Source organism: Trachemys scripta, chromosome 1 (assembly GCF_013100865.1).
Source record: "Trachemys scripta elegans isolate TJP31775 chromosome 1, CAS_Tse_1.0, whole genome shotgun sequence".
Taxonomy (NCBI): Eukaryota; Metazoa; Chordata; order Testudines; family Emydidae; genus Trachemys; species Trachemys scripta.
The window spans coordinates 136,374,173-136,383,473 of NC_048298.1; positions in this window are offsets into that span (position 1 = coordinate 136,374,173).

Here is a 9,301-nt window from a genome sequence, read left to right on the forward strand (position 1 = left end):
AAATGATAAAATAATTAAGGGTCAGGCCACTCCAGTGTTAGATTGCATGATTTATTGTCTATTGTATTTTAAGAAAATTTGGTGCTGGAGAGAGTGTCAATTGAGAGCTCTGGAGATTGATGTCTTCTGTTCACCACTAAATGAGTACAGTGCAACCTGTGAGACTGCAACCTTCACCCACACCCACCATCCCCTACTAATGTTCCTGAACCATAAAATGGAAGTTTATTTTCCAAAGGTCATTTAGTCTGTTGTGTCTTTGCTGAGATAAAAGAACTTATTTGTGCTAGGTGCAATTATGAGGGGGTTTATTGTTTTTGTTTTTAATGTTGCCATGTGCCCAATTAGGAACTGGTCTGGGATGCCCAATACATTTCATACCACTCTCTGAATGGCTTGTCAGATGACAACATCTACTCCAGTGGTTCCCAAACTGGGGTTTGCGAAATGTTACAGGGAGTTCTCGGGAAAAAATTCCCTCATGGCGGACAGAGCTGTCCCTAGGGGCCCCTGCCAGCATGGGGCCAGCAGCCCATAGCCCCTGGACTTCCAAGAGCTAAGCAGATCAAAGCAAGCATATCTATCACACTGAGGAGATTTAAACTTCAAGACTCCTTATAAGAAATGGAAAGGGAGGTGGATTTTTTTTGCTGTTTTTAAAATTAAATAGGCAGCTGGTATTGTTTTTAAAATTATTATATAGAACAAGTTTAAGCTTTGTTGTAACGTACATTGTTTGCCTGGACTGCTCAAGACCTGAATGCTTGTGTAGGAGGAACTCTTTGAGTTGATTTCTTAAATACCTTCATGCTGTTTCACATCTGATACTCCTTGATGAAACATAGGAGCCTTATAACAGGCTTATTTAAGGTGATACAAGCTACGAAAGTGAGATCTTGGAAGAGTGCTGCCGTTTTCATAATGTAATAAAAATATTGTAATGATAAATAATAATTAATAATAAATAGTGTGTAATAAGCATGTCATAAAAACACATTTTATATTTCCAAGATCACTGCTTTTATAATTTCTACTCAGGTAAAGGAGAAAATCCCTGGAAATATTCATTTTTAGGAGGGGGTTCGTGAGACTTGACATTTTAGGGAAAGGGGTTCACAGGTTGTTAAAGTTTGGGAACCACTGATCTAATCACTATCAATCTAGATACAGAGTGGAACCAGTGACCTACAATTGAAAGACATCACATCCCATTCCCTAATCTAATCTAATCTAATCCCCCTCATACTGGTTTTGAACAGTTTCCTGAAACTGATCACCTATTTAAACTAAACGGTAATGTTCACGAGTCTCAGGTCTCATTCCAATTACTAGCTGACAAGCGTCCGTGTCACAAAAAAATCACTACCACAATCGTCCCTGTGGTTGGCAGTCTCAGTGGAGAGGTCACTGCCTGAAAGAGATATGGAGAACTCCGCTATCAGCCCTTGAGTACTCCATCTGGGGCAGAGATAAGGCAGCTCAACAGTGTTGTGTGTGGGAATGATAGTGAGAGTACACAAGTAGCTTGCACTGTCACTTTACTGCACTCATTCTTGTAAAGCATTAGGGGATTCGAATCTCCAATGGCTTTCAGCCTGATCCTTTTCACAAAAAAGAAATTTACTTTAAAAATGTTGATTTAGAAGTTTGTCTCTCACATATAGGGATCAGTAAAACATGGAATAATATTCTGGTAGCATACTAGAATTCTTCTCTCTGCCCCATGATAACTATCTCTGAGGCTAGGTCTACACTACCCGCCTGAATCGGCGTGTAGAAATCGATCTCTCGGGATCGAATTATGGCGTCTCGTTGGGACACGACAATCGATCCCCGAATCGATGCTCTTACTCCACCAGGGGAGGTGGGAGTAAGCGCCGTCGACGGGAAGCCGCGGAGGTCGATTTTGCCGCCGTCCTCACAGCGGGATAAGTCGGCTCCGATACGTCAAATTCAGCTACGCGAATAGCGTAGCTGAATTTGCGTATCTTAAATCGACCCCCCCCGTAGTGAAGACCTGCCCTAAGATGCAAATGCTGAGGATGCTGACATCCATTTTTAGAGTACAGTGAGAGAGAAATCCATTCCTGAAGTCTTAAAATTTCACTTTCCCTATAGGCAGGGAGTATTTTCTTTACAGGAATTTACTGCTATTAAGTGGAATTTGTTCTGCAGGGACAGAAATCCCCAGTAGGACAGACAGAATTCTTAAGATTCATGACTGTAACTAATAGTAAATGGGAAGAAATTGGGCAAAGGACATTTCAAGCTGGATATCAGAATAGATTTAGTAACAATGGGGTCTGCATTTATATGGAAGTGTAGTGAAAAGTCTTATGATTTGTGAGGGCCAAAAGTATACCTGGGCTCAAAAAAGAATAAGCTATGTTCATGGAAGATAGGTTTATTAATGGTTATTAGCCAAGATGGTCAGGAATGCAACCCCATGCTCAGGGTGTTCCTAAACCTCTGACTGCTAGAAGCTCTGGGAGGGGAGTGGGGTCTAGTGGGTTACAGTGGGGGAGGTAAAGGAGAGATACATCTTGGTTCTATATAAGAATAGCAGAATAGTCATACTGGGTAAGATCAAAGGTCCATCTAGCCCAATATCCTGTTTTCCGACAGTGGTCAATGCCAGGTGCATTCCCTGTCACTCATTCACAGTTTCTGGCAAACAGAGGCTGGGGACACCATCCCTGTCCATCCTGGCTAATAGCCACTGATGGACTTATCCTCCATGAATTTATCTAGTTCTTTTTTGAACCCTGTTATAGTCTTGGCCTTCACAACATCCTCTGGCAAAGAGTTTCACTGGTTGACTGTGCATTGTGTGAAGAAATACTTCCTTTTGTTTGTTTTAAACCTGCTGCCTATTCATTTCATTTGGTGACCCCTAGTTTTTGTGTTATGACAAGGGGTAAATAACACTTCCTTATTTACTTTCTCCACACCAGTCATGATCTTATAGATCTCAATCATAACCCCCTTAACTGTCTCTTTTCCAAGCTGAAAAGTCCCAGTCTTATTAATCTCTCCTCATATGACATCGTTCCATACTCCTAATAATTTTTGTTGCCCTTTTCTAAACCTTTTCCAATTCTATTATATCTTTTTTGTGATAGGGTGACCATATCTGCACACAGTATTCAAGATGTGGGCGTACCATGGATTTATATAAAGGCAATATGATATGTTCTGTCTTATTATCTATCCCTGTCTTAATGATTCCCAAAATTCTGTTCGCTTTTTTGTCTGCTGCTGCACATTGAGTGGATGTTTTCAGAGAACTATCCACAATGACTCCAAGATCTCTTTCTTGAGCGGTAACAGCTAATTTAAACCCCATCATTTTATAGGTATAGTTGGTATTATGTTTTCCAATGTGCATTACTTTGCATTTATCAACACTGAATTTCATCTGCAATTTTGTTGCCCAGTTTTGAGAGATCCTTTTGTAGCTCTCCGCAGTCTGCCTGGGACTTAACTATCTTGAGTAGTTTTGTATCATCTGCAAATTTTGCCACCTCGCTATTTAGCCCTTTTTCCAGATCATTTATGAATATGTTGAATAGGATTGGTCCCAGTACAGACTCCTGGGGTACACCACTATATACCTCTCTCCATTCTGAAAACTGACCATTTATTCCTACCATAGAATCATAAAAAGAACAGGAGTACTTGTGGCACCTTAGAGACTAACAAATTTATTAGACCATAAGCTTTCGTGGACTACAGCCCACTTCTTCGGATGCATATAGAATGGAACATATATTGAGGAGATATATATACACACATACAGAGAGCATAAACAGGTGGGAGTTGTCTTACCAACTCTGAGAGGCCAATTAAGTAAGAGAAAAAAAACTTTTGAAGTGATAATCAAGATAGCCCAGTACAGACAGTTTGATAAGAAGTGTGAGAATACTTACAAGGGGAGATAGATTCAATGTTTGTAATGGCTCAGCCATTCCCAGTCCTTATTTAATCCTGAGTTGATTGTGTCTAGTTTGCATATCAATTCCAGCTCAGCATTCTCTCGTTGGAGTCTGTTTTTGAAGTTTTTCTGTTGTAATATAGCCACCCGCAGGTCTGTCATTGAATGACCAGACAGGTTAAAGTGTTCTCCCACTGGTTTTTGAGTATTATGATTCCTGATGTCAGATGTCAGTGATGTGTGGTTGCTGGTGAGTATTTGCTTTAGGTTGGGGGGGTTGAGCAATACTCAAATACTCACCAGCAGCCACACATCACTGAACAAAACCACTGACCCAGGAACCTATCCTTGTAACGAACCCCGATGCCAACTCTGTCCACATATCTATTCAAGTGACATCATCATAGGACCTAATCACATCAGCCATACCATCAGGGGCTCGTTCACCTGCACATCTACCAATGTGATATATGCCATCATGTGCCAGCAATGCCCCTCTGCCATGTACATTGGCCAAACCGGTCAGTCTCTACGCAAAAGAATTAATGGACACAAATCTGACATCAGGAATCATAATACTCAAAAACCAGTGGGAGAACACTTTAACCTGTCTGGTCATTCGATGACAGACCTGCTGAGCTCCCACCTGTTTATGATCTCTGTATGTGTGTATATATATCTCCTCAATATATGTTCCATTCTATATGCATCCGAAGAAGTGGGCTGTAGTCCACGAAAGCTAATGCTCTAATAAATTTGTTAGTCTCTAAGGTGCCACAAGTACTCCTGTTCTTTTTGCGGATACAGACTAACACGGCTGCTACTCTGAAACATAGAATCATAGAATATCAGGGTTGGAAGAGACCTCAGGAGGTCATCTAGTCTAACCTCCTTCTCAAAGCAGGACCAACTGCAACTAAATCATCCCACCCATGGCTTTGTCAAGCTGGGCCTTAAAAACTTCTAAGGATGGAGCTTCCATCACTTCCCTAGGTAACCCATTCCAGTGCTTCAGCACCCTCCTAGTGAATTAGTTTTTCCTAATATTCAACCTAGACCTCCCCCACTGCAACTTGAGACCATTGCTCCTTGTTCTGTCATCTGCCACCACTGAGAACAACCTAGCTCCATCCTCTTTGGAACCCCCCTTCGGGTAGTTGAAGGCTGCTATCAAATCCCCCCTCATTCTTCTCTTCTGCAAACTAAATAAGCTCAGTTCTATCAGCCTCTCCTCATAAGTCATGTTCCACAGCCCCCTAATCATTTTTGTTGCCCTCTGTTGGATTCTCGCCAATTTCTCCACATCCTTTCTGTAGTGGCAGCCCCAAAACTGGACTAATACTCCAGATGTGGCCTAACCAGTGCCGAATAGAGGTGAATAATCACTTCCCTCAATCTGCTGGCAATGCTTCTACTAATGTAGCCCAATATGCTATTAGCCTTCTTGGCAACAAGGGCACACTGTTGACTCATATCCAGCTTCTCATCCACTGTAATTCCCAGGTCCTTTTCTGCAGAACTGCTGCTTAGCCAGTCAGTCCCCAGCCTGTAGCAGGGCTGACTTTAGGCTGATTCCCCCAATTCCCCAGAATCGAGCCCCGCGCCTATGAGAGCCCCGCGCCTTAGGCGCCTTTTTAATTTTTTAATTTTTTGTACTCACTCGGGGGTGGTCCGGGTCTTCGGCGGCATTTCGGCGGCGGGGGGGTCCTTCAGTGCCGCGGAAGACCCGGAGCGAGTGAAGGACCCAACGCCGCCAAAGTGCCGCTGAAGACCTGGACCGCCGCCGGGTATTCGAATCGGGCCCCGCAGTTCCTAAAGCCGGCTCTGGCCTGTAGCAGTGCATGGGATTGTTCCATGCTCAGTTCAGGAGTCTGCACTTGTCCTTATTGAACCCATCCGATTTTTTTGGCTCAATCCTCCAATTTGTCTAGGTCACTCTGGACCCCATCCCTATCCTCCAGTGTATCTACCTCTCCCCCCAGTTTAGAGTCACCCATGAACTTGCTGAGGGTGCAATCCATCCCATCATCCAGATCATTAATGAAGGTGTTGAACAAAATTGGCTGCAGGGTTGACCCCTGGGGCACTTTGCTTGATACCAGCTGCCAACTAGACATCGAGCCGTTGATCACTACCCATTGAGCCCAACTGTCTAGCCAGCTTTCTATTCACCGTATAGTCCATTCATCCAATCCATACTTCTTTAACTTGCTGGCAAGAATATTGTGGGAGACTGTATCAAAAGCTTTGCTAAAGTCAAGGTATATCACAGGAGTGACCAATCTGAGCCTGAGAAGGAGCCAGAATTTACCAATGTACATTGCCAAAGAGCTACAGTAATACGTTAGCAGCCCCCCCGCCCCACATCAGCCCCTGCGCCCTGCTCCCAGCACCTCCTGCCCACCGGAGGCCCTTCTGATCAGCGCCTCCCCCTCCCTCCCCGCACCTCCCGATCAGCTGTTTCGTAGCATGCAGGAGGCTGGGGGGGAGGGGGGGAGGGGGAGGAATGAGGGCATGGCAGACTCAGGGGAAGGGGCGGGAGGGGGTGGAGTGTGGTCAGGGTCTGTGGGCAGAGCCAGGGGTTGAGCAGTGAGCACCCCCCGGCACATTGGAAAGTTGGCACCTGTAGCTTCAGCCCCAGAGTTGGTGCTTATACAAGGAGCCGCATATTAACTTCTGAAAAGCCGCATAAAGAACAGGAGTGCTTGTGGCACCTTAGAGACTAACAAATTTATTTGAGCATAAGCTTTTGTGGGCTACAGCCCACTTCATCGGATGCATGTACTGGAAAATACAGTAGGAAGATTATATATATATATACATACATAGAGAACATGAAATAATGGGTGTTACCATACACACTATAAGGAGAGTGATCAGTTAAGGTGAGCTTTTATCAGCAGGAGAGAAAAAGAACTGTTTGTAGTGGTAATGAAAATGGCCCATTTCCAGCAATTGACAAGGAGATGTGAGGAACTGTGTGTGTGTGTGTGGGGCGGGGGAATAAACATGGGGAAATAGTTTTGCTTTGTGTAATGGCCCATCCACTCCCAGTCTTTATTCAAGCCTAATTTAATGGTGTCCAATCTGCAAATTAATTCCAATTCAGCAGTCTCTCATTGGAGTCTGTTTTTGAAGTTTTGTTGTCGTAATATTGCGACTTTTAGGTCTGTAATCGAGTGGCCAGGGAGATTGAAGTGTTCTCCAACTGGGGTTTTTGAATGTTATAATTCTTGACATCTGATTTATGTCCATTTATTCTTTTACGTAGAGATTATCCAGTTTGGCCAATGTACATGGCAGAGGGGCATTGCTGGCACATGATGGCATATATCACATTGGTAGATGTGCAGGTGAATGAGCCTTTGATAGTGTGGGTGATGTGATTAGGTCCTATGATGGTGTTCCCCTGAATAGATATGTGGACAGAGTTGGCAATGGGCTTTGTTGCAAGGATAGGTTCCTGGGTTAGTGTTTTTGTTGTGTGGTTGCTGGTGAGTATTTGCTTCAGGTTTGGGCGCTGTCTGTAAGCAAGGACTGGCCTGTCTCCCAAGAGCCGCATGTGGCTCTGGAGCCACAGGTTGGCCACTCCTGGTATATCCTGTCCACCACTTGCCCCATATCCACAGAGTCAGTTATCTCATCATAGAAGGCAATCAGCTTGGTCAGGCATGACTTGCCCTTGGTGAATCCATGTTGACTGTTCTTGATCACCTTCCTCTCCTCCAAGTGCTGTAAAATGGATTCCTTGAGTACCTGCTGCATGATTTTTCCAGGGACTGAGGTCTGTAGTTTCCTGAATTCTCCTTCTTCACTTTTTAAAAGACAGGCACTATATTTGCCTTTTTCCAGTCATCCATGACCTCCCCTGATTGCCATGAGTTTTCAAAGATAATGGCCAATTGCTCTGCAATCACATCAGCCAACTTCCGCAGCATCCTTGGATGCATTGCATCCGGCCCCATGGACTTGTGTATGTCCTTGTTTCCTATCTTTTAACCAGTTAAATCAGTTTAACAAAAGAGTAGGATCACTTGATAACTGCCCTACTTTGGCTGAAGTGTCTGGCACCGGTCCATTAGTCTGACCCAGTATGGCCATTTTTTTATTGTTATGATTCATTTAAACCAAAACTGGACAGAGCACTGGAGATTATACTGAACGATCTTCCTGAGATAGATAGAATGCATAAGATACATAATAGGTCTTTCCATTTTTAAATTTGTATAAGGAAAAACTTTATAATCTTTTCTTTATCCTCCAGGTAATTCTGCTCCCTCTCTTTAGAAATTTCTAATCAGTAAAAGGTGAGAGGGTGAAGTGGAGACAATGGCAACAGCAAAGTTTTCAAGAAAAATCTAATTGTTAGACCACCAACTGTACTGTTATCTTCAACCCTGATGAAGGTTTGCTGTGAACATAAGTAGATTGCATGAAGGAGGACAATGGCTCAGGGGAATTGTGGGAGTGAGAGATTGAGTCTTTCACTTTTAGGTCATCTATTCTAATTCTGACTCAGTTCACAAAGGAACAGCTGACTCATGGAGATCATGGAATGGGTGTGGAACCTTTCACCTTTAGGATACCGCCTTCCATTTGGTCCCTCATTGTGGAGGCTTAGGGTGATCAATGAATCAGCTGTAGAGCCTTTTAAATATAGGGCACTTCTTTTAATCAAGCCTCAAACTGGGCTGTGGAAGTGGGGCCAGGCAACCTGTCACTTCTAAATTACTGGTTCCAGGCTGGTTGCAAGGGAAATGAATACCTAACTGGGATTTAGGAATAGGATATAGACATTTCATTTCCAGTGCATTGGCTCCATTCCAATTCCATGCTGCTACATACTTTAAATTGTTCCTATCTAATGATTGTTCATGACTTTTTAAAATAATTGGGGGTAAGAGTGGTTGTTGTTTGTTGGTATTTGTAATGTGGGCAGTTAGCCATTAGGAACTGGGCTATCAAAACTGGCACTCTTGTTGGCAGTCTGATCAGAGAGGCCCAGGACTGAAATGATCAGAGTGACTGAATTACCCTCTCATCTCCATAAGCATATTGGTAGGGATGGTATATGTCTGTGTAGTTTGCACTGTCACTGCTTGTGCTGTTGCTGTTCTGAGATCAACACACAACTTGAGTTAGCAGGGCTGTCAATCCACTACCTTTCACCAGAGCTAAAAATATCTACTTAAACAAAAGTATTTAAACAATGCTGTGTTTTCTTTATGATGTGAAAAGGAAGAAAGAGAGAGAGAGAGAGAGTTTTCTCCTAGCAGAAATGTTTGTTTTTCACAAGAGAAAATCTGAAAGTGTCCTGTCCCTTGAACCAAACAGGAAGAGGGGCAGGAGAGTGGAACAGGGAGGGGG